The sequence below is a fragment of the Alexandromys fortis genome, unplaced genomic scaffold (assembly GCF_014885135.2).
Source record: "Alexandromys fortis isolate MF-2015 unplaced genomic scaffold, M_Fortis_MF-2015_v1.1 scaffold_24, whole genome shotgun sequence".
NCBI lineage: Eukaryota > Metazoa > Chordata > Mammalia > Rodentia > Cricetidae > Alexandromys > Alexandromys fortis.
Genome location: NW_026067906.1, coordinates 1,770,247 through 1,794,523, shown reverse-complemented (window position 1 = coordinate 1,794,523; position 24,277 = coordinate 1,770,247). Strand labels below are relative to the sequence as shown.

The 24,277-nt window shown below is 39.7% G+C and overlaps 1 long non-coding RNA gene across 1 annotated transcript in view; it reads right to left on the bottom strand.

The window, feature by feature from the left end:
* Positions 1 to 1,795, bottom strand: part of LOC126497495 (uncharacterized) — a 5,099-nt gene extending 3,304 nt beyond the window's left edge. The window contains exons 1-2 of the long non-coding RNA XR_007590629.1: positions 1,641 to 1,795; positions 1,399 to 1,520 (exon numbers count right to left, since the gene is read on the bottom strand). This is a non-coding gene — a long non-coding RNA (uncharacterized lncRNA). The remainder of the gene's footprint in view (positions 1 to 1,398; positions 1,521 to 1,640) is intronic.
* Positions 1,796 to 24,277: the final 22,482 nt, after the last annotated feature.

Sequence of the window (24,277 nt, the reverse complement as noted above, 5' to 3'; positions counted from 1 at the left end):
GAGAGAGAGAGAGAGAGAGAGAGAGAGAGAGAGAGAGAGAGAGAGAGAGATAAATTTGAGAGGGAAGGGTAGAAATGTTGTAAATACAGTACCCACATGTGAAATTCTCAAGGACTGCAGACCTCAGGCCTAGGAGAAGTTGGTCAACACAAACTGGGCTCAAAGGGAGAGGGAGAGAGGCGTGGAGTTGGGTGGAAGGAAGTGGAAGAAAGATTTGATCAGAGTCAGAGAGAAGAATGAATGTGATAAAATACACTGTACAAAATTCTCAAAGAATTAACAAAAACATCACTACTTTTTAAATTGTAAATGTTTAATCATGAAATATTAGAATGAAAGACAAATGACAGTATCTAAAAAAGGTCCTCGGATGGAGAATTAATGATTTACTTAATCTAAATGTTATTAAACTTAATTTAGTAGAGACCAAAGACAAGAGAAGATCACGTGTGAATAATTAACTTTAGGAATTATATGATTAGCAGTTATGGCTTATTTTACTAATATTTCTAAAGTTTTGATGAACATTGTCTATGACTTCAAATTATGTCTTTTCATTTTAGATTCTTCTATATTAATTGTACACATTAATATAGTTCAATGTTCTATTCTATACATACACATAGTATTCAGATTAAATACAGTTTCTATTTATTGCCCCCTCCTCACCTAAACCTTTTGTTTTGCTCTATGAAGGGATATATTGCTTAGCCTAGATATAAGAGGGGGGAGGCTTGGTCCTGCCTCCAGAGATGTGACTGACTTTGTTCACTCCCCACAGGAGGCCTCACCCTCTCTAAAGAGTGGATGGGGATGTGGTGAGAGGAAGGTGGAGGAGAGTAGGGTGAGGGAACTGGAATTGGTATGTAAATTAAGATTGTTTTAAAAATTTTTTAAAAGAATGCAAAAAAAAGAACCAAGCCAAAAGCTGTATTATATATGCAGAGGACTTGGTGCAGACACATTGGACCCTGCCTGTGCTTGCTGCATTAGTTTCTGTGAGCCCACAGGCTCCTTGCTTAGTTGATTCAGAAGGCCTTGTTTCCCTGGCGTCTTCCATCAGTTTGGGTCTCACACTCTTTCTGCCTCCTCTTCCGTGTGGCTCCCTGAGCTCTGGGGGAGGGATTTGATGTAGATCTCCCATTTAGATTCTCTCTCCACAATATCTGGCTATGTGTCTCTATCTGTTGCCATGCACTGCTGAAAGAAGCCTCTCTTGTGGTGACTAAGTAAAGCACTGATTTCACTTTATTGAGAGTTCCATCAGACATCAATGTCCCTGGATAAAAGCAGATACATTTGAAGCTAAGTGCTTCAGACAGTATTTTCTTTACACACACACACACACACACACACACACACACACACACACACAGCTTACCCATGCTTATTACAAACCTGATGTTGTACTTCAGAAAAGCTCATTTGTAGTTTTGTTCATAAGTTTTCAAGAGAGTTCTCTATTCTGGCTCTCACGCAGATTCAGGTCAACCAGAAGGGAGGAAAGTTCTGAAAGAAACCTGTGACAATAGTAAATCATAATTGCAAAGTTCCACAGTCCTCCCAGTCAAGAGACGGCTTCAGAGCCAGTCTCCAAAGCATACACGCGCTGATACCCAGTGCTCAACTGCTTTGCTTACTTAAACACACTTGCTTTTCACAAACACATAGGAAACTTTCCTTTTGCATATTATATCCGATCAGTACAAAGTTATTGATGACCAACAGTGAGCAAGTGGGAGGCTCCCGCTCTCTTTTGAAGATACTCTTCCTGCATTTAGATGCTCGGACCCATTCCCGCCGATGAAGCCAGTTGCTTTTGCAGGCCGTCCCTGAAAAATAGGGCTGCTCTCCGAGCCAAGCGTTCCCAACTCCTTTGCAAACGGAGAAAGCTTTGGTTGCAAACTGTGATTATTTCATGATGTGTTCACTAACATTTCAGGGTCATGTGATGATGATTTCATAACGTTATATCATTATTTCCAGTTTCAGTGTGTTTATTGTGTGACTCGGAGTTCCAGGACAGGCCATAACTTTAATGACTTTTGCAATAACAACGTAGTGTGCAAAATAGTCTATATTGGAAAAGATTACATATTTGGATGTCAGCTTTGTGGTTTTTCCCTTCTGAAATTTCTGATTTTCTCTTGTTTTGTTTCTTTGTGGCTTTTCCCCCAGTATATTTATTTTCAGAGGTCACAGTCACAGGTTAAAGCAGCTTCTCTCTGGATGGGGCCACAGTCACTTCACTTAATGGAGAAACTCTCTAAGGCAATACTTTTTGGATTGAGGGATTTAATTGTTTTTCCCCATGAAGAGTGCTTTGCCTTGGTTGGTTGTTATCTTTAGGTAACTTCCTTCTCATACCTCTCCTTGCCTTGGTAAGGGTTCAAGCCTTTTAGATAGTGTGAACAGGGATGGTTACTGATGTCTAAAAGTCTGTTAACATTTGAAGTTTTGCAAACAACTTTACCTAATGGATATTATGTTATTAGGATTTAGAAATTCTGAAGGCGAATTAGTAAATCCCTTTCAAAATGAATGGGATAGAATACTTCATTTTTGTGTGTGCATCATTGCAGCTTACATAGCTGATAGAACAATTCAAGGGGAGAAGATGCCTTCAGGGGGATGTGCTTCTTTGTGGAGGAGAATGAATGGCAGAATTCCACTTGTGGTGGTGGCTCCTTGCATCACAAGCCAGTAGGAAGCAAATGAGCAGTTGAAACTATAGACCAGGTCTACTTCAGTTAGCTAGACGGTACCTACCAAAGTCTCCGAAAGCTACCACGCAGAACCACAAACTGATGTGGGGTTAGCACTCAAAAACACACCCTGTTGTAGACATTTCCTTTGCAAGTCACAAAAGGTATTTGACTTTGCTTTCTCTTCAATGCTGCCATTAAACCTGAAGAGAGAAGATGCCGCGTTTGGGGGGAAATCTAAAATCCGCAATTGTAAGGCAGTGTTGGTGGTTTATTTCACAGGATGGTTAATGTTTACATTGGTGCAATAATTTGTAGCGTAAAGAGCTGTGCATCTGAACAGTGACAAAACTTCTCAAGCTGAGGAGCGTTCTGCAATTCATCCTGACAGTAGAGTTTTCCACACTGCTTGGTCCTTGAGCTTAAAGCACTCATGCTTTCTGACAAAGCATATGAAAGTCAAGGAAGGGATATGGATCCAATAATTACCTGCCACTTATCAGATCTGCTAGACACATTTGCTTAGAAACTGCAAAGCAATTTGGCAACGTTCCTTGAGGAGAAAAGACAAATCGACACTTAGTTATTGATTGCTGCACTGTGGCTTGCTTGGTGGGCAACTTCCGAAAGCAAAACACATTTCTGGCTGCATAACCACCAGCGTGTGCAGTTCCTTGTGTAGAGCAGCAGCATCCCTCTCCCTGCCTTCCTTCAAAACTGCAAGTCAGTGTGGCCATGAGGATCCAGGCTCTGAGGTTAGAGGCTCAAATTCCAGCTCTGCCATTGACCAGCTTTGAGTACTGCATGAATCATTTCAACTCTTCAGGTTACAGGTTTCTTATTGGTAAAGTAGGCATAGTAATTGTGGCTTCCTCATACATGTGTTGGGAGAATTAAACGAGTTAATCCATGGAACACACACAGCACAATTCATGAAGCCACTCCACAGTCGCTGCGGTTATTATCATCACCATATTGCACAGATGAATGTGAATCAGAAAGTAGGTCACAGAGATTAATAGTATGTTCACTCCATATCAGTCTAATGTGGAGTCAGCTATAAAACGCAATTACTTTGTAAGTAGTAAGCGTGATGCCAGCATTTAGCAGAAGAAAAATCTAGTGTAAAATGCCCTCATTGCCCTGAGTACAACTGGGTGTTGGGTGGGAATTTCTGAATGAGTTTTTTTTCTCTCCCAAACTCTTGTGATTTTTAATTTTCGCTGCTGGTTATAATGTGTATATTTCATGACGGACATTATCCTGAAAATGACACAAAGCAGGACAAATATGTGCCTGCTTCCCATGCAGGTAGATCTTTGCACTTGAGGACATAGGGAGCAACAGTAATCGGTTTGCATTTACCCAATTTGATGATGCCCCTTGTGAGTAAGAAATTGGACTTTGATCTATATCGCTATGAGGCCCTCATCTTGTACATCTACAAGGATTCGCTTTAGAGGTTTCCAAAATAATAACAATTTAAAACAGGGAGCTGTTCAAACACCGAATTATCTGTGAGATGGGGCCAAGTTACACCAGATGCATTGGCTCAGTTCCTACATCTGGGCTCTGAGGCGGGTAACAACAACAACAGAAAAATCTTCATGAACAGTATTTTAAGAATTTGGCAACACACAGGACAGGGGAATTAGAAGGAATTCTTTGCTGCAAACAGAACTGGTGGAAACAGTTCTGTTTGCTCACCATGGTTCAGCCAGCAGTCCAATAGGCCTGGCCTTAGATACAAACAAGCATGCCTGGAGTTTTGTCCAAAGCCACCGTGTCCCCATAATCAAGGCCAGCGTACTTGCTGGCAGAGGTCCAAGAGCTGGGAATGGCAGTGTGTTCTGCAAAAACATGAAGCATGAAATGGCTTCTCAGATTAGTAGTCTTTAGCTTAATGGTAACAGTTCTCAGCAGTGAGTTGAAAAGAACATGTTTTATGGGAAGTCTGATTGCTTCTTCTTCTGTCTCCTCCCCCTCCTCCTCTTCTTTGTCTGCCCTTCCTGAAATAATTCAGCATCATTGATTGTTTTCTTTTGTTACTTCTCTAAGAGTTTCATTTATTCCCAGATTATTGCACTCATTTTATAGAAATAGGGAAACACTGATGGGCTTAAAAGACTAGTGTAAAAAATACTCACTTCAGAAACAGATTAAGAATTATAGGACTCAAAGTTAATTGATGAAATTTAAGTACCGAGAAAGGAAGACTGTCAATGGTATGAGGGCCTTCAGTGTAGTCAGGGATGGAAAGGATAAAGAAGAATGACTATTTTTTTTTTCGAGACAGGGTTTCTCTATAGCTTTGGAGCCTGTGCCTCCTGAGTGCTGGGATTAAAGGCGTGCACCACCACCGCCCGGCAGGAATGACTATTTCTTAATAATTGCCCTAGAATTTCATTTTAGTGAGGTGATGGATCCCTGTTTCTAGAAAAGTTCAGCAGACCCAGGCATATAATAAAGAAGTTTATAATCTAGAAGACATCAAATGACAGAAAACTGACAAAATGAAATGGCATATTAGGTCATTGTTTGATATATTAAGATAGTTAGAAGACATGGAACAATATCAGTTGGATGCTAGGGTGCCAGGCATCCATCCAGGGAGATACCCATTTAAATTCTGAGTAGCTGGAGTGAATTTTTGAGAGAATAGATGAGGGCAAAAGCCTTCCTGGTTTCAAGGGAAATATGTGAAGGAAATCCTGGGAGAAGAAGTGGATGGCTTTCTAGATGACAGGGTTGCCCAAGCCTGATTTTTCAGAGCCTGGTGACAGGCCCATGAAGACATATGGAGCCCAGGGTACTCACGGACAATTCACTCTAGTCAACTCTTTGGTTCAATAGAGAAAGAAACATAGATTGCATTGACTAGTTTACAAGTCTTAGACAATATAATCACATCTTGCAGCTGGCAAAACCAGAGATTCACAAGTCTAGAATTGCTGCTGGCTCCAGGTGGTACAACTTAAATAAAAGAGAGCCAGGGTGATGAGAGGGATGCTCAAGCATTCGCGTGTTGTTCCCAGATTAGCAGACAGCAGCACAAAGCAGCAAATCCTAAATTCTGGACTCTGGTGACTCGAAAAGCTGTCTGGACTGGTGAACTTAATCAAGAAAAGAAAAGAAACAAGGGAAGAAAAGAAGAGATGTGTGTTGAGACAAGGAGTCAGGTAGAAACCAGGTACTGTTTATGATTTAATCTTGGGAGTCTACTTCTCCTCTACTGTTTCATTATTAGGTAGAAGCTGTGGGATCAACACACCTTGAACTGAAGTCTTTGAAACCGTGAGACAAAATATTTTCCCCCCTTTCAGATATTTTGAAATGGTGGCTGAAGATGACTAATATAAAACATCTTTTCTCTTAGTTATTCTCTAAACTCTTTGCCAGTCATTCTGGTATTTCCACCCAAATATATCATCGCCAGCCCATTGTCTTCTGTGTATTTCCATCTCTACAGCAATCAGCTACTTACATTCAGTGTGTAGCTCCTGAATTGCAGGAGGTGCTTAATGAGATTGTATAAGTCCATGTGTACAAGCATGTCATAGTGCTGCAGAATCGCTAAGCAGGATGGATGGTGAAGATGAAGGGAGATTGGGGAAGGGATACTATCTCTCATAAATAATCACTGTAGATACTGACCTCCATTTTAGATAGTGGGAAAGAAACATCCTACTATGAAACTGATCTTTCTAGAAACTTATAGGGAAGCCAGAAAGTTTGAGGTTCATAGCTCAAGATAGTTTTCTCTTGCCCTACCTAGCTGTCTGGCAAATTGTAAATGAAGAGAGGATTCAGATGTTTGCCTTGTCTTTTTTCACATTGAAGATTTCCTTCTTCCTGTTAAGGTAAAACTTATTTTACTTTTTCCTTGGGGGCTTTGAAAGAACATTACTTTCACTCACTTGCCAGAGAAAATACATTTTTCTCCTAAAAGTAAGTCTAGTTTTTAGCTTTAAAATATCTTTTCAGAAAATTTCCCTGGAAGCACAGTACGCTGATATTGAAAAGAAGCAAATACCTTTATGTATTTTGACGCTTTCATAGGAAATAATAAAACTCCCCCATTTCTCAGAAGCATATGATTCAGTGTCCGATAGCCATAATTTTATTTTGATGGCAATTGCTCATCTAGATTATACCCACTTCCTCCACAATACTGCAATCAGCCTTCAAGCTGAGCCACGAAGGACTTGTTTTGGCTTTCTCATCTTTCCTTTACTTATTTATCTTTCCATCTTTTCTGAGTTATCATAGGGACACTTACCTCTGTTGTGGTTTCCAGGTTGAACCTCTCAAGAGCACTTTACAGAAGTGTCAAAACAGACTGGACAATAAAGTTTGATTTAGAGAGCTCAGTTTAATTTTGACTCCAACAAGGGACCTTATCAAAATGAACTAAAACATAAATAGAAGAAAAAACAAAACCAAAACAAAAGGCAAAGAAATAATTAAAAAACGATAAGGTTTTGGGCATCCCTGGCTTCTATCAGACTGAAACACCCCTTCCACGGGAGTTGCTCTGGTGTGTCACTGGGAGGACAGAGTGCTCAATCATCCCCATCAGAACAGTTCTTTGGTTCTTAACTGGAGAAGCCAAATGAATCAAGGCAGGTGAATATTTAGGAAAGAAACTAGCTTTTTCAAGCCTCACTGAAAACTTAGCATTCTATCCCCTTTCTCTCTTTCATAAGCAAGTAGTAATAATAATAATAGCAACCATGATAATGAAATCGATTTGTTTTTGTTTTCTATCTGCCAGTCATTTAAGTGTTTGCTATACATACAACACTCTGCCACTAAGGGATTAGATGTCTATTATACTCTTAATAACAACAGCCATGGCAAGTTGGACACACACACACACACACACACACACACACACAAGTGTGAAAGTAGGAAATTGACTAGCTGAAAAGAAGAAGAAGGTATCTGTAGAAGTGGGAGAAGATAAAAGAGAGCAATGGGGGTGGGTATGATCCCAATATATTGTATACAAGTTTATAATTGTCAAAAATAAAGATAAATATGTAAATAAAAGAGGGGTACTCTTCTCTGTATTGAAGAGAAAAAAAACTGGTGGAGATTAGAAATAGCAACTAGCTTAAAGCCGAGCTTTACTTTAGCTATGTTTGACTGCCAAGGTCAGTGGTATAGACGAAGGCCTCTCTTTCGCTTTCCATCTTGCCCATCCTCCCTATCTGCCCCCTCCTTACCAGAACCCAGTGGCTGTTCTCTCAACATATCACTATCTAATGGGTTTGGGCAAGCCTTCTAAATACAGAATGTGCTAAGTTCAGGCCTGGCGACCAATTATAGTATCCTTTTAGCTTCAGCTAGAGAGAAATCCCCAGAGCAAGTGCTAAACTTGGTCACCCACACAACTTCCTCTCTTGGCTGGAGGTCAGAGAGAATGAATTCTGGATCCAGCATAAAGTCTTATTCAGGAAATAATAGCTGGCATAGCCCAAGCTCTTGGAACTTCATCTTTGAGACTCAGTTCATGGTCATTACCCAGTTTTATTGGTTTTGATGGGGTGTGGGCCTGCCTTCCAAAAAATCATACCCAATTTCCTCTATAATTTATGAAACACTACCTTCTTAAATTATACCAGGAATTCTACAAATTAGTAGCTCTTTTATGAAAGTATTTCTCAATTTCATCCCCTCTCACAAGTACTTCATGCAGTTGAAGCGAAAAAATAAACCATTCATGGGGAACACTTCTGCCATCAGTATACCTATATGACAACTTTAAAAAGAGAAATATTTTTTCCTAAAAAAATTTAAGCATAGGACATGATTTGATAAACTGTTTTTATTCTTTCCTAGTCTGTTTTGTGTGATTTTCTCATTTTCTAGTATCTTCTTATATGTGTGAAATTAATTTTTGTCTGAAGAATTTTTGATTCATGCCTGCTGCTTTTCAAGTAGTGCACAGTTTGTGATCTATTGATTGGTTACCAAAGCAAAACTCCGTGGAGTATATGTTCATTGAAAATCAATGAATCTAAAAGATAGTTATGTTTAAAATGTGAAAATCTAACATTCATGAATTTGAAAACAAAATCCCTCCAAAACCTAATGCTAATTTCCATGTTAGCTTCAACCATCTTTGGAAAGACAGGCGAAATGACTGTTCATTGCTGCCTCTACTTCTCATGAAAGTTCCAGAAAACAGATTCTATTTCCTTCTAGCTGGCTTTGATGCTTTCTTTATTATCTAAAATCATAATCTCCATACACCTTTCTGCTCCCTCATGCCTAAGGGCAGGTCAAGCCTGCATTACCACTGTTATTCTTTAGAATTTTGCAATTTTTTAATTAATTAATTTATTTATTAAAGATTTCTGTCTCTTCCCCACCGCTGCCTCCCCTTTCCCTCCCCCTCCCCCAATCAAGTCTCCCTCCCTCGTCAGCCCAAATAGCATTCAGGGTTCTCTGCCCTGTGGGAAGTCCAAGGACCACCTGCCTCCATCCAGGTCTAGTAAGGTGAGCATCCACGAAACTGCCTAGGTTCCTATGAAACCAATAGGTTTAGTAGTATCAAAAACCCTTTGCCATTGTTCTTGAGGTCTCAGTATTTCTCATTGTCCTCTATGTTCAGCGAGACCTGTTTTTACCCAGGCTTTTTCAGACCCAGGCCAGCTGGCCTTGGTGAGTTCCTGATAGAACATCCCCATTGTCTCAGTGTATGGGTGCACCCCTCGCGGTCCTGAGTTCCTTGCTTGTGCTCTCTCTCCTGGTGCTCCTGATTTGGACCTTGAGATTTCAGTCCGGTGCTCCAATGTGGGTCTCTGTCTCTGTCTCCTTTCATCGCCTGATGAAGTTTAATATTCAGGAGGATGCCTATATGATTTTCTTTGGGTTCTCCTTCTTATTTAGCTTCTCTAAGAACCCGAATTATAGGTTCAATGTTCTTTATTTATGGCTAGAAACCAAATATGAGTGAGAACATCCCATGTTCCTCTTTTTGGGTCTGGCTTACCTCACTCAGGATGGTGTTTTCTATTTCCATCCATTTTCCTGCAAACTTCAAGACTTTATATGGAAAAACAAAAATACCCAGGATAGCCAAAACAATCTTATACAATAAAGGAACGTCTGGAGGCATTACCATCCCTGACTTCAAACTCTATTACAGAGCTACAGTATTGAAAACAGCTTGGTATTGGCATAAAAACAGAGAAGTCGACCAATGGAATCGAATAGAAGACCCTGACTTTAACCCACAAACATATGAACACCTGATTTTCGATAAAGGAGCTAAAAGTATACAATGGAAAAAAGAGAGCATCTTCAACAAATTGTGCTGGCAAAACTGGATGTCAATCTGTAGAAGAATGAAAATAGACCCATATCCATCACCATGCACAAAATTCAAGTCCAAGTGGGTGAAAGACCTCAATATCAGTCCAAACACACTGAACCTGATTAAAGAGAAAGTGGGAAGTACTCTACAACACGTGGGCACAGGAGACCACTTCCTACGTATAACCCCAGCAGCACAGACAGTAAGGGCCTCATTGAATAAATGGGACCTCCTGAGACTGAGAAGCTTCTGTAAAGCAAAGGACACTGTTGCTAAGACAGAAAGGCAACCCACTGACTGGGAGAAGATCTTCACCAACCCCTCAACTGACAAAGGTCTGATCTCCAAAATATATAAAGAACTCAAGACACTAGACCGTAAAAGGCTAATCAACCCAATTATAAAATGGGGCACTGAGTTGAACAGAGATCTCTCAACAGAAGAAGTTCAAATGGCCAAAAGACACCTAAGGTCATGCTCAACTTCCTTAGCGATCAGGGAAATGCAAATCAAGACAACTTTAAGATACCATCTTACACCTGTCAGAATGGCTAAAATCAAAAACACCAATGATAACCTTTGCTGGAGAGGTTGTGGAGAAAGGGGTACACTCATCCATTGCTGGTGGGAATGCAAACTTGTGCAACCACTCTGGAAAGCAGTGTGGAGGTTTCTCAGGAAATTTGGGATCAACCTACCCATGGACCCAGCAATACCATTCTTGGGAATATACCCAAGAGAGGCCTTATCACACAACAAAAGTATATGCTCTACTATGTTTATAGCAGCATTGTTTGTAATAGCCAGAACCTGGAAACAACCTAGATGCCCTTCAATTGAAGAATGGATGAAGAAAGTATGGAATATATACATATTAGAGTAATACTCAGCAGAATTTTGCAATTATATGTTTGCATATTATGGTATTTTTGCACATGAATGTACATATTGTGTGTGTATGCATGATTGCTTGTTTATATGTGTGTGGGCATATATGTGTGAGTGTGCATGTGGAGGCCAAAAGCTGGTGCTGTGTGTTTTCCTCAATGATTCTGCAAATGTTATCAAGGCAGAGCCTGCTGACAAATTTCCAACTCTAGCTGTTCTAGCTGGCCTGCTTGCTTCAGGGACCCATCATGTAAGCCTCCTTGGTGCTGAGTGGTCCCCACACCTGCTCAGGTTTTAAATGGATTCTGTGGATCCAAACTGTCCTTACACTTATGCAGCAAATGCATCACCCACTGAGATCTCTCCCCAGTCCTGATATATTTTAACAACTTAATGACTGAATGCTGGTCTCCTCCAGTATGAAGACACACGAGGCCAGCAATTATACTTATTTTAACCATATCCAAAACAATACTGACATTACACATATTGAACAAACACCCACTGAGTAAATAAATAAGAAGGTGAAAGAAATAATTCAATTATGCTTTATTTTGAGTTCTATCCCACCAGATTATGAGTATGGCCCCCTTTTTGTATTTTTGAGACAGTGTTTCTCTGTGTAACAGTTCTAGCTATCCTGGAACTCTCTCAGTAGACCAGGCTGGCCTTGAACTTACAGAGATCTTCCTGCCTCTGGCTCCCAAGTGCTAGGTTTAATGGTAATAGCCTCCACTGCCTGGCGAGTATGGCATATTTTTTAAAAAGAATTCACTATAATCTTAGTGAGCATACCTCGTTTTCTGATATGTTTAGGCACTGAAGATAAAGCGATGAACACAATCATATATGATATATGTTGTCATGAAGCTTCCAAGGACAGCTAGAAAGTAAAGATAAACATATTAAGGGATTTTGAAACAAAGATTAAGCAGAAGGTAACCAAAGCAATGGAAAGAATTTGAGGTACCCTGCAAGAGAAAACTAAAAGTCTAGTTTAAAGTATAGTTGGGTGAAGTACTCTGAGGTATTTCATGTGATCTGACATTTTGCTTTGCCTTTATGTATAATCTTTATGTCTCATGTAAGGAATTACACTGGAAGTGAGAAATATTAAACCTCTCTCTTTTTTTTTTCAAAATGGTATATTTTATGTGGGACATACAGTAGTGGCTCATTATGTTCTTAGTGATTGGAAATACATTCTGTTCAGATTACTAGAGACTTAAGGAATAGACGCTGGAGAAATTTCTATGCACAGACATTGGTAAGAATAGAGATTTATTGATAAGTCTGTTTATGAGCAGTAACTCTCATGGGAATTCGGGATAATGCCAGTAGTTGTACTCCAAGTCTGTACATGATAGGTGGTCTAAATGTCTTTTATTGATGCCCACCGAGGCTTAAGACTTTCCAAGTCAATTTAATTGGAACTAACTATTGGAAATAGAGTTGGCTATGGCTTATAAGTTTTAGGAGATCAATAATCCAGGTCATGGCTAATATAAAGAACTGAATTTATCACTTACTTTTTCACTCTCTACATGAACATGTATGCCTATATAAATATAGATATGGGTATAAATATGGATATAGATACAGATATGGATTGGTATAGTTATGTGAGGTGCTTGCCATGGCACATGTGTGGGTGTCAGAGCACAGTGTCATTGAGCCTCCTGGCTTCATGTGTGTACCAGGGTCAAACCCAGGTGATCAGCTAGCCTTGCCAATGGCAAGCTTCTTTATCTATTGAGCCTCATCACGAGCTCTAATTAATTTTTTTCCATAGAAATATATAGTAATGTGTAATGTCACTGCTTAGGAATATAATAATGGAGATGTTAGAAATACTTCTATAGTTAATACGTATGCTATTGTCGATTTATATTTTTTCTATTACAAGGAAATAATTCTCTCAGTGACCTGAACAATATCAAGTTGGGGGACATTTTCCACCCTTAAGTTTGGGAGTGGATGTCAGTAATTCCAGTGAGGCTTCCAAATCCAGATGACCTAGTTCATTTTATTTCAGGGCAATGAGCAGATGGTGAGTGTTCTCAGTCTCGCTGGCATTAGCGTACACTCTGTCACCATAAGACTTAATGGTGGCAGATGGCAGTTATGTTAGCAAACATTCAGTTCTCTCTGCTCGATTCTTCCCTTAGGACTGAAGAAGGCCCAGCCATGGCTCACAGCTGAGTCACAGCACAGCTACCTCTCCTGGAAGCCCTAGGAGAGAATGCCAAACCACCGGAAGGATCTTAGCCATGCGGACTTTCCGGGGCAGCAGGTACAGCTGGGCCCTCTTCAAAGACTGATGGATGCCATCGCCTAGGTGTGAAATCCTACACAGATCCAGTGACATCCCAGGGCCTAGATGAGAGCTCTATGGCATGGGTGGAGTTTTCTCACCCTCTTGTGGAAAACTGCCTGGATATTTAAGGACAGCCTTTCTTGGCCTCTGTGGACGTTGCTGGATAGAAATGCAGCAAGCCATCTTTAGCAGTGTTTTTCAACAGCATGAATCACTAGGTGGTTTTGGTTACCAAATGAGAACATCAAGAAAATACTGTGAACTGTGATTTTTTTTTTTTTTTTTAAAGCACGCTCACTGGTTTCTGGAATCTACGTGGGGATATGTGCAGAGATGATGCGTTTGGTTTCGGCACAGTTGTCAGTGACATCCTAACTGCAGCATGCCTAGGATAAAGTGACAGTAGCACTTAGGTTAATTGCTACGTCAATCAATTAAGGTTATGAAGATGCAATCTTAGGAGATGTTTGAAGACTGACAGAATTTATAATACAATGACTATGTATTTTAGGACTTTGCAAGGAAAGTCCTGTAATAATACATATAGGAAAATGATGCAATCAAAGAATATGACTGAGCTATTGATCAAATCATTTTACCTTGCTTTATGGGCACATAATTTTCACGTATAAAATTTTAAATTCTTAATTGTTTAACCACCCTCCTCTATCTCTTCTAGCTCTTAGATCTGAGCAGATAATATGTACAAAGCACGATCAAGACAAAAGCAATTGATATTTAAATTGTACATGTTAAACAATGCAGATTCGCTATCAGCAGGTCTGTGAGATGTACCGGAAAAGATGTACCTTTTACCTCTGAGTTAGGAACTGGAGATAAAGGGCAGTACTGCAGGCATATTATCCGTTGCTGTATAATGTATATACAGCATGTATAACATGTATAATGATACAAGTCTTTTGATCCTGGTCATAGCGATTACCCACCAGCTTGCTTATGATGTCAAGCAATAAGCTGCACTCTTTTTCTGGACTCAGATTCTGGATTACTGAAGAGCCAGACATGCATTTTCATAGTTCACATGTCTCTTGACACTGGGTGTGCTGCTCAGGGTTTATAGTCCGTGTGCTTATTTTCAGGAAGTCCAAACAGCTGCAATAAATGTGTTGGCAATGCATCAAGATGGCTTAGGACACAGCAACATCAGTGTTAGAGCAAAAGTATTGGAGGTGAATCAGATACATGTGTCAAGACAGGTTGTCCCTGTCTACAGCTTTATGTTGTTAAAGGCCAGTCGTTCATTTCCCGGCCACCCAGACTCCTAAAATAATCACATAGAAACTATAGAAGCTATATTATTTGAAATGACTCTAGCCTATTTCTTGCAAGCTCTAACATATTAAATTAATCCATTTCTATTATTTTATATTTTACCAGCAAGGTTCCAACTGACAGCTTGTGTCTTTCCCCTCTGGTGACTACATGGCATCTCCCTGAGTCTGCCTTCTTTTTCCTAGCATTCAGTTTAATTTTCCCTGCCTACCTCTATTTTGCCCAGCGCAGTCCTTTATTAACCAATGGTATTCACAGCATATAGAGGGGAATCCCACATCAGTTTTAGACTGTAAAATGTATTGATTAAAACATGGTACATTGAGAGGAGTAACAAAATAATGTTGCTTGATGGATAAGTTTTCCTTGATAGGACTGGCACACTCATAGATACATCCCAGTTACATGTATCAATGTGCATATATGCATGCATACATATACACCTATATTTGAATGGCTGTCATCTAAAATATTTTAAGCACTTTTTATCTCTAAAATAAAATCTTTTGCATTTTAAAGTAACTTGGATTTCTTAAGTTGTGAACAGAGGAGAACACACTGTAGTGTGGTTTTTGAGTAGGCCTATACTTTGAATAGATTCAGATTTCTGTAGAAGTACATTTTGCTTTCTTCCTTTTATATTTTCAGAATTATTTATACACTTGTCTGGATACTCTGATTTGATTTGTCTTCAGGGCCTACCTAAATTTATTCACATTAATCTCACAAGAATAATGACAAATGCATTTTGTCTTTTGGCTTTGAAGGCGAATTGGGAGCTTTTAAATATTTTAAAAGGTAGAACAAAAGGGTTTAAGAGAAGTTACAGACTGCATTCACTATAATGTGGTAAAACTCAGAGAGCTTGGACTTCAATAAGGTCAGGAAAGTAGAACAGAGTTGCCACTCTCAAGAGGGAAGCTGTTTTTGGTGTTCCTATCTATGAGAAAGTATTAAGATGAGGAATCTATAGGATTTTAGTGACTGAAAGCTTCCAGTAGGTGCTAAGCCTTAATTACATATTCAAGTGACTGCTTCTTAAGGAAGTTACAAAATGAAGACAAAATTCATTGCCAAGAAACTTACTTTCCAAATTTTAAAGCATTTTCTTTGACCAAGAAACTAAATGACAAAACAAAAGTTAACCTTTATGCTCTTATTTGTCTATAAAATATTTTCTTATTTTTTGAAATTAGGAATTACGTTATTCCCCCCAAACCCTCATTCACAGTCTCCTCTTGATATCTCTCCAACTTATGACCTCTTATTCTTTAGTTGTTGTTACACACATACAGACATGTACATATACATACGCACATATTCACATATCTACATATAATTTCCACTTCAACATCTATTCATTATTTACAAAAAGCCTCATAAAATTAGGACAAAGAGTAAGTTTCCTCAACTGGGAATTAAGTTTAATTTTTTTAATAGCACTTTAAATGTAATTAAAATGTAATTGAAACACGTAGAATTATACTTGTATTTTTAAATGTGTTCATGTTTGACATTCAGCCAGGTGTGACCACTGATGGCTCTTCTTCATCCGTAGCCTACATAAGACCTGTGGCACTATGACAGCTTGACGGCAGAATGGACATTTCCACCTGGACTTCTCTGTATCCCGAATGCAAAACATGTTCTATATTTATCAATATTCTTACTATCCGGTTCCATTGGGCATCTGAGAACAATGGTAATAGCCTGTGTGTTTTGGGAGCCTTCAGTCAATGACTAGTAGGGGACATCTCATGCCTGGTGCAGGAATTTGGATTGAAAAAAAGATCTATGACTTATGGCAATAGAGCTATCTAGTCGTATAAAGTACCCCCATTAAGGCTCGATCCTGATTTCTAGTCATATTATAGAGCCATAGTAATAAAAACAGCAATTTACTGGCACAAAACAAGCATCTGTCAAAGGAATTAAGTCACATAAAAGTCATCATAGATATAGTCATTTATTTATTTATTTATTTATTTATTTATTTATTTAATGAAGATGCCCTCCACCTTCCCCAAAATATACTGGACGCAGTAGAGCTTACTCAACAAATGGTACTGGGAAAGCAGGATATCTGCATTAGAAGACTGAAACTAGATTTCATCTTTAACCCTGTACAAAATCAACTCCAAATACATCAGGGAGTCTCAGTGCAACACTAGAAATCTCAAGTTGCTAGAGGAAGAAGGACAGACTAGGTAGCTGGGTAAAGACTTATCCTTTTGGCAGGGAGGGGACAGGACTTTCTTTCTTTTTTTTTTAAATATTTATTTATTTATTTATTTGTTATGTATACAATATTCTGACTGTGTGTATGTCTGCAGGCCAGAAGAGGGCACCAGACCTCATTACAGATGGCTGTGAGCCACCATGTGGTTGCCGGGAATTGAACTCAGGACCTTTGGAAGAGCAGGCAATGCTCTTAACCACTGAGCCATCTCTCCAGCCCCCGGGACAGGACTTTCTTATTTCACTATTTTGACTCCAAACTCAAGTTCCTCATGCCTCAGTGTCCAAAAATCCTGGGATCAAGGAAATGAGTCACTGTTTGCGTTATGTCATATTTAGGATATATTTTATAAAGTTCAATAGTTCTTTTACAACCTGAAAGAAACAATTAATTTGTGAATTCTGGAATGTGACTTACAGACGGGAAGAGAGTAGAGTCCAAAATTCTTACAAAAGTGTAGCACAGATTATAAAAACCCAGAGACAGAAATTGGGGTTCAACCCAAAAACCAGAAAAGCAAAACAGCCAAGCTACTAGAGAAGTCTTACCTCTACCAAGGTTGGGTGCAAACTAAGCAGACTAAACCTCTCTCTCTTTCCATTTTATATTCCCTCTAGTACAGAGATTAAGGGTGCATGACTTCCTAGCACTGGGATTAAAGGTGTAGGCCACCACCTCCTGGATTTATTTCTGCATTAGTCTTTCATAGCCCAGGGTGGCCTTGAACTCACAGAGATTCACTTGACTGTGTCTTCCAAATCCTGGGATTAAAGGTGTGTGTCTACACCATTTCCTGACCACTAGGGACTTTAGCTTTGCCTCTGGCCTTCACGCTAGATTTATTTATCAAAATGCAAATAATATACCACTGCACAAAAGGCCACCAAAAGATAAAACCCATGAACTTCATATCATTCCCTAGTTCTTATGCTGGAGCAAAGGCAGGTGACAATATAACTAATACTAAATTCTTATGCATAGTATTTAAAACCCTCTGCTAAATAATCTTGCTGTATTGTTTCACTGTAATCGCTCTACAATAACCTAAGATAGAGAATATTCCCATTACCTTATTATAAATGGCACACTAACGATTCACATGAGCTGAAGATGTTTCCTGAGATCACGTGGATGAATCCCAGTGCTCTATTAATTTTAATTTAAATTAAATAAAATATAACTGCATCACCCTTCCCTTCCATAACCCCTTGCATGTGCCGCCCCTCCCCCTCCTTGCTCCTTCTCGAACCCATGGCCTCTTTTTCTTTAAGTGTTATTGTTCTGTTACATTCACAGCTCTGACACAGAACTGGTGCCCAGCACAGCACTGGGCCCTAGGACACTGGAGTTAGAGCACAATGTTCACGAAAGCCACAGGGTCCGAAAGTTAGAAACATAGATTGAAATTAATTTTTAAACACCCAAGGGAAATTTGAGATTTGCCAACTGTCTTTTGGAAACATAAATCAGACTATCATTTTTTTTTCTAACTTACAACCTATTGAAGCATCCAAACCAAATAATAATACATTCTCTGTCATAGAAACCTAGAGAGAATTCTCTCTGTGGTCCCTTCTAAAAACACTGTTTGTTTTTACCTTGCTTCAAGCCACAGCTATGGTATCCTGCTCTCAAAGCATCCTGTCAGAAGGAAAAATTGAGAGCCTTTAAGCTTTCCCTAGTTCCCAGTTGGAGGGCATGGCAGGCAAAATGATAAACAACGCAACCTTCTCACCCACAGGACAATACTTTACTAGGCTAAATGTGTCTGTTTTTACATCATAGTCAGGAGATACAAACATCCCGAAGAAAAGGAAATCCTAGGACCTTAACTAGTGGAGTTCATGGCACTTCCAGCCATTCATGTTATTGGCTTGTTTGCCCACTGGGTTCTCAGCCAACTTTGTGTACCTGAGTCTTCTGAATCTCATCATATCACCTCTCGAGGCATTTACCCACCTCCGAGTCAAGAAATATGGCCTCAATATGGCGTGTTTAGGCAAGTGTTAGCAGTATTTTTCTTTTTAAATTAAAAGACTCATGGACAGATGCAACATGTCTGCTGGTGTGGTCTCTGGGTTTTTAGCTGTGAGAGCAGTTTCTCTGCTTGCTGTCTGACATCTTTCAATGAAACAGCTGATGACGACCAGTGTCTTCTGAGTAGGGCGTATTCGTTTCTCTAGCTATCCTTGGTATCTTAACTCCTTCCGTACATCTTCCCCCACATAGTATCTTTGTTCTAGAATTTATCCCTTGGTTTTCATGGATTATGATCCGAAAGCTCACCGTGCCTCCTGTGAAGTGGGGAGGTGGTGCTGGTATTCCAGGCAGGTGAGGATGGGCAGTCCAGGTTCTTTGTTTAAAAATTATTGTTGCTAGCCAGGCATTGGTGGTGCATGCCTTTAATCCTAGTGCTCAGGAGGCAGAAGCAGGTGGATCTTTATGAGTTCGAGGCCAGCCTGGTCTACAAGAGCTAGTCTCAGGATAGGCTCCAAAGTTACAGAGAAACACTGTCTTAAAAAACAAAAAAACAAACAAAAAACATTACTGTTGCAGAAGCATGTTGTTAGTTATGAAAAGTGATATTCACTTCCTGTTTGCATCCACTCTCAGGTGCCATTACTTCTCCCCTATGGTAGCCTCTATCTGCTGATCTGACTACTGTCTTAAATGAAGTTTGTTTTAAAGGCTTTTTTGGAGGGTTACTAAAGCTTAGCCATGTCTTACTTGGCTTTCTGGGAACATCTGGCTCAGGAGAAGAGATTGAGCAGAATGAGGTCTTTGGAATTTTCATTTTTATGGTCTCTGTTTTATTTTATTGCTTATGACTCAACTGATAAAATATCATGTATTTTCCATGTGTGACTTTTTATTCATTATTTTATGTGCAACCTTGAGTCCTTATGTATTATATGCAATTTAAAAGACACATAAATTGGATTTTATAACAATGAAAGGAAATCAAAGTATACTCCAGTAACATTTTCTTATCCACCAGGGACCACCAAGCAGGCTTCACGTATATACATACACACACACTGGCCTCTGACGAAGACACTGAAGTGCAGCCAGTGAGCTGCTGACCTGTCCTCATCTGTCCACCAGCTTCCCAGGGTGGCTGCATATAGGAACTAGGCAAACTTGATGCTCCTGGTCAGTCATGCACTGGGGTGTTTTCCAGGGTGCAGAACCCAAGAGTGAGGCAAGCTTGCTGCTCCTTCTACAGTCCAACTGTTGGGAGTCTCAGGATAGCACTCAGGGTAGTGAGCTAGTCTTTTCTGATAACCTCAGGTTTGTCTTCTCTCCTCTCTATGTGCGTTTTGCTCCTTGTGACAGGGTTTCACATCACCGGGGAAATATAGTAAAAGGACAGGACCTGTGTCCAATCTCGTTATTGCCAGAAAATTTGAGAGGCGGTCCCTGCGTGGAAAGACAATTTGCACAGGAGAAGTTGAAGCCTTAAATGTGTTCACAGTTCATTTACCCACAGTATCCTATGCCAGCCCCCTCATCCTTCGAGGAAAGAGAAGCATTTGGGCTTTTCAACATTAATGCAGTGTGCTTACTTTCCAATCTTGAATCCTGAGTTTATAATCTCTGACTTAACCATAATGCCCAGAGTCAAATCAAAAACCGCAGCGTCCAAGTCTTTTCTTCTCCCTTGACTCTTTAGGGCAGTGTCTTTCAACAGCTGTTCACCACCTGATTGGAATAGCAGGATTTGTGAAAAGGTCAAAGAGACAGAGCTAAATAGCACATCTGTTGCAATTCTAGGGCCATATTTCTGGAAGCTGGGAAAACAAAACACTCTAGGGCAGCTAATACCAAAAGTCATTTGAAGCGTGAGTTCCCTGTGATTATAAGTTACGGTACCTGCTTCTTCCTCCAGACCTTTTCTAGGGATCCAATTAGAGGGTAAAGTTACTTTGTCTGACATTCATTAAAAATCCATTATTTTTTAAAAAATGGCCTGGTGTAGTGCTGGGGAGATAACTCAGTAAGTAGACCACTCATGTAGTCAGAATTTTCCTGTCCCAAGTAACAGTCAACCACTTCCCAAATAGCCAGCACGGAGACTTAATATTTATTGTAAATGTTCAGTTGATAGCTCAGACTTATGACCAGCTAACTCTTACATTTTAAATTAACCCATATTTCTAACTATGCTTTGCCACGTGGCTCATGGCTTGTTATCTCATTTTACAAACATCCTGTTTTTTTAGTGACTGACTAGTGTCTTGACTCCACCCTTTCTTCATCCCAGCATCCTTAGTTTGATTGCCCTGCCTAACTTTATCCTACCTTGCTGTAGGCCAGTCAGCTTCTTTATGAACCAATGAAGAATTATACATGTTCACAGTGTATAGAAGAATTATTCCATAGCACGCTTGCCTCATATACCTAAAGCCCTCAGTCACTCTGGTAGCTTCATGAAAGAGACTTGGTTGCACAAACACTTAATACCAGTACTCAGGAGTTGGAGGCAGGAGACTCAGAAGTTCAAGGTCATTCTCAGCTACAGTGGTTCAAGGCCAGTTTGTAATCGCGGAGAACTGTCTCAAAACAAAAACAGAAAACCAAAAGTAAAACGGCACAAAACAAAATAAGCGAGGCCCACCACGTGTGCTCTTGCGGACCCACATACGTGCGTGTGAGTGCATGCAGACGTCAGAATTTAACTTCAAGTGTTGTTCCTCAGACGGGGACAGGTTACTCACTACTGTTTGAGCTGGCTGAAAAGCAGCCCCGGGGATGACCAGGCGCAGCTTCTACGGTCCCCTAGAGTTACTGTGTCAGCAGACTAGGCTTTTAACAAGAATATTGGAGACTCAACTCAGATTCTTTGTTTGTAGTCTTGTTTGTATGACAAGCATTCAACTGACTGTGCTCTTTTTAGTCCTGATGTCGCTTTAAATCTTACTAAGTGTTGTTATTTTCTACCAGCTTATCCCGTTAGCTGCTGAGAACTTTGGTTCAGTTAATGCGACTCTTGAGTGAAAACCAGTGTCCTGCTATTCTGAGGACAGCTTTCCTGTCATACAAGATCTAGTTCGTGTGTCTTTGTCTTGAGCTCTCATAAACTAGGTTTTACTCACTGAAAGGATCCTCATTCCAAAATAGAGCTGAACTATGTATTCCTCTTGGTAACCCGTCATGACTAATCCTCGCTATCCCTGCTGTTTCCGTCTTAATTACCTAGTAGCAACTGTGCACATGAGCGATGAGAAAAAGACAGCTGGCTCAAGTGTCGCCTTTTCACAAACACTGTCAGTGACTCAGGATTCACCTGGAGTGGCACAACAAATGGTGTGACAGAGGGGTGACTCCTTGGGATGGGCAGTATTTTAGGAGTCACTTGGACACTGAAACAGAAAATATGTTTAGAATGCCCCTGGTGGATCTAATGGGGTGTTGGAGGAAACCTGCTCTCTGGTCTGCTCTCTCCCTCTGCAGTCTCGAGATAGCTTGGATATTCTATGGATAATGTTAAATGAAGACATGGAAATCCCAGAAACAATGGCTTTTTAAAAAACTATGTTGAATAAATTGCTTAAAGACAGGCGAAGCCTTCTTAGGCTCTGCTTCTATTCAAGTTTAATTACTGCATCATGTCTTGCTTCTATGCCAATAAAACACATAGATCAATACTACCATTCCTGATCATCACTCCTTTTAAAACCAACCTATTTTTTTTTTTAAAAATCATTTCCACAGTTTTATTTTTCTGCAATAACAATGACAAGAACAAATCTCCATTTGGGAAAGTCAGATATTTAAGTGAAAATACATAAGGAAATAGAAGGTCTTTTCTAAAATACTACCTAATGATTATGAATATCTAGAAACATTTTTAAAAACAATTATGTTCACAGGTTTTCTCCTTTAAGATGCAGGCATAGCTTCTTCATATCTAAGGATCCTATCCTCGCTCATGCATCTATCTCAGTCTGAATGTGAGAGAGATCTGTCAAGTCCATTTAAATTCTGCTAGCACCAACATCTCCAGAGTCTAAGCCAACAGGCTTCGTTTGGTCCGATAGGATAGGTTGCACTTTTCAGAACAGGCTCCTGACTTTTCTCTTTGTGTCTCTGAATTTTATTCTCACTGGAATAGAAGAGCTCCTGGCTGCCATATGTCATTTCCTTCTTTCTGAAAGAGAATGGCCATTAAAGATCTCCCTGTCAAAGCCCCCAGAAATCCTCTTTTTGAACTTAAAAAATGATCCACTTTGGTCCTTTGGAACTTTCATTCATTTTGCTCATTTATTCAGTTTCCTTTGTTCATTAACTAGTCACAAAGACTCTTGTCTTTGGTTTCTTCTGGCTCTGAAGTCACAATAATGGATAATCACATATAGGAAAGGCAAGTTCATTGCTATACTGCTCCCGAAACTTGGTGTCTCTATTATCTCTCATCACCTCCTCTTTAGAGAGAGCAGGATTCCATCACAGTTTGTTTACAAAAGTCCTTTTCCTGACAAGCCCGGCCACTAATTATTATTATTTTTTTAATTTGTGCTTGAGAGAAATCTCAGGTTGTAACTTTACATCGTGCAGCAAGTGAAAACATTTTGATTTCAAATGGCTCTTCAGTCTTTTCGTGTTTGTTCTCAGTCATCTTTGTGTCTTCAGTTTTATGTTCATTTGGCTGGTTGGTTTGTCTTCTTTTTCCTTTCTGTTTGTCTCTTTCTGGTAGAAGATAACGGTGCCTAATAATGTGGTTTTTAATATATCACATGGATGAACTTGACTATTATGGAGATATATACAATTCCTTTGATCTTTATTGTAGGGTGGTAATTCCCAAACCCCAGGAGGGAAATTTGTGTCTGGACACTGAGTAGGCATATAATCTTTCTGGTGACAATGGGAAGCTTCTGTGTTCCTCCAAGCTGACTGGTTTCTTATGGTGACTTCTAGCCCCACTCAAGGAGAAGGAACCCACTCATCCTCTTCACCTGACCGTGTTGACTCTAACAGGATATGTAGCATGTAAACACACTTTTGTTTTTTTAAATAACTCATATTTCACGCTTCTTTTGTTGGTAAGATATAGTCTAGGCAATCGCCATATCCAGAAGAGCCTCCTACAAACAGCAGACATCATATTCACCAGCAGAAGCATAAAGCTTTAAAATGTAAGAAAATGATAAATTCATCCAGGAACCCTATAAAAACATAAGGAATGTTTTTTCCCAAGCCAGATAACATTTTGATTTATTAAACTTGAACTAATTCAGAGACTTAATTTATTTTTAGTGTCCAAAGATGCAAATTGCTTTTCTGTTTGCAAATTGGATTTCTTTTCATAATGCTGTTTTCTGCAAAAACGTTGTTTTATTTCTATTTCATTTTCTAAGACACTTATATCCAATTGACAATTGAGTTCGTACAGCTGCCAAAACAACTGAGTTTCATGATTCCCACCCAACCTAGGGGCTCAACAGCGTGGCACAGTACAAAATCCTCCCAGATTGTGCTCCCAGTCTTTGGAAACCTGAGTTTCTCCC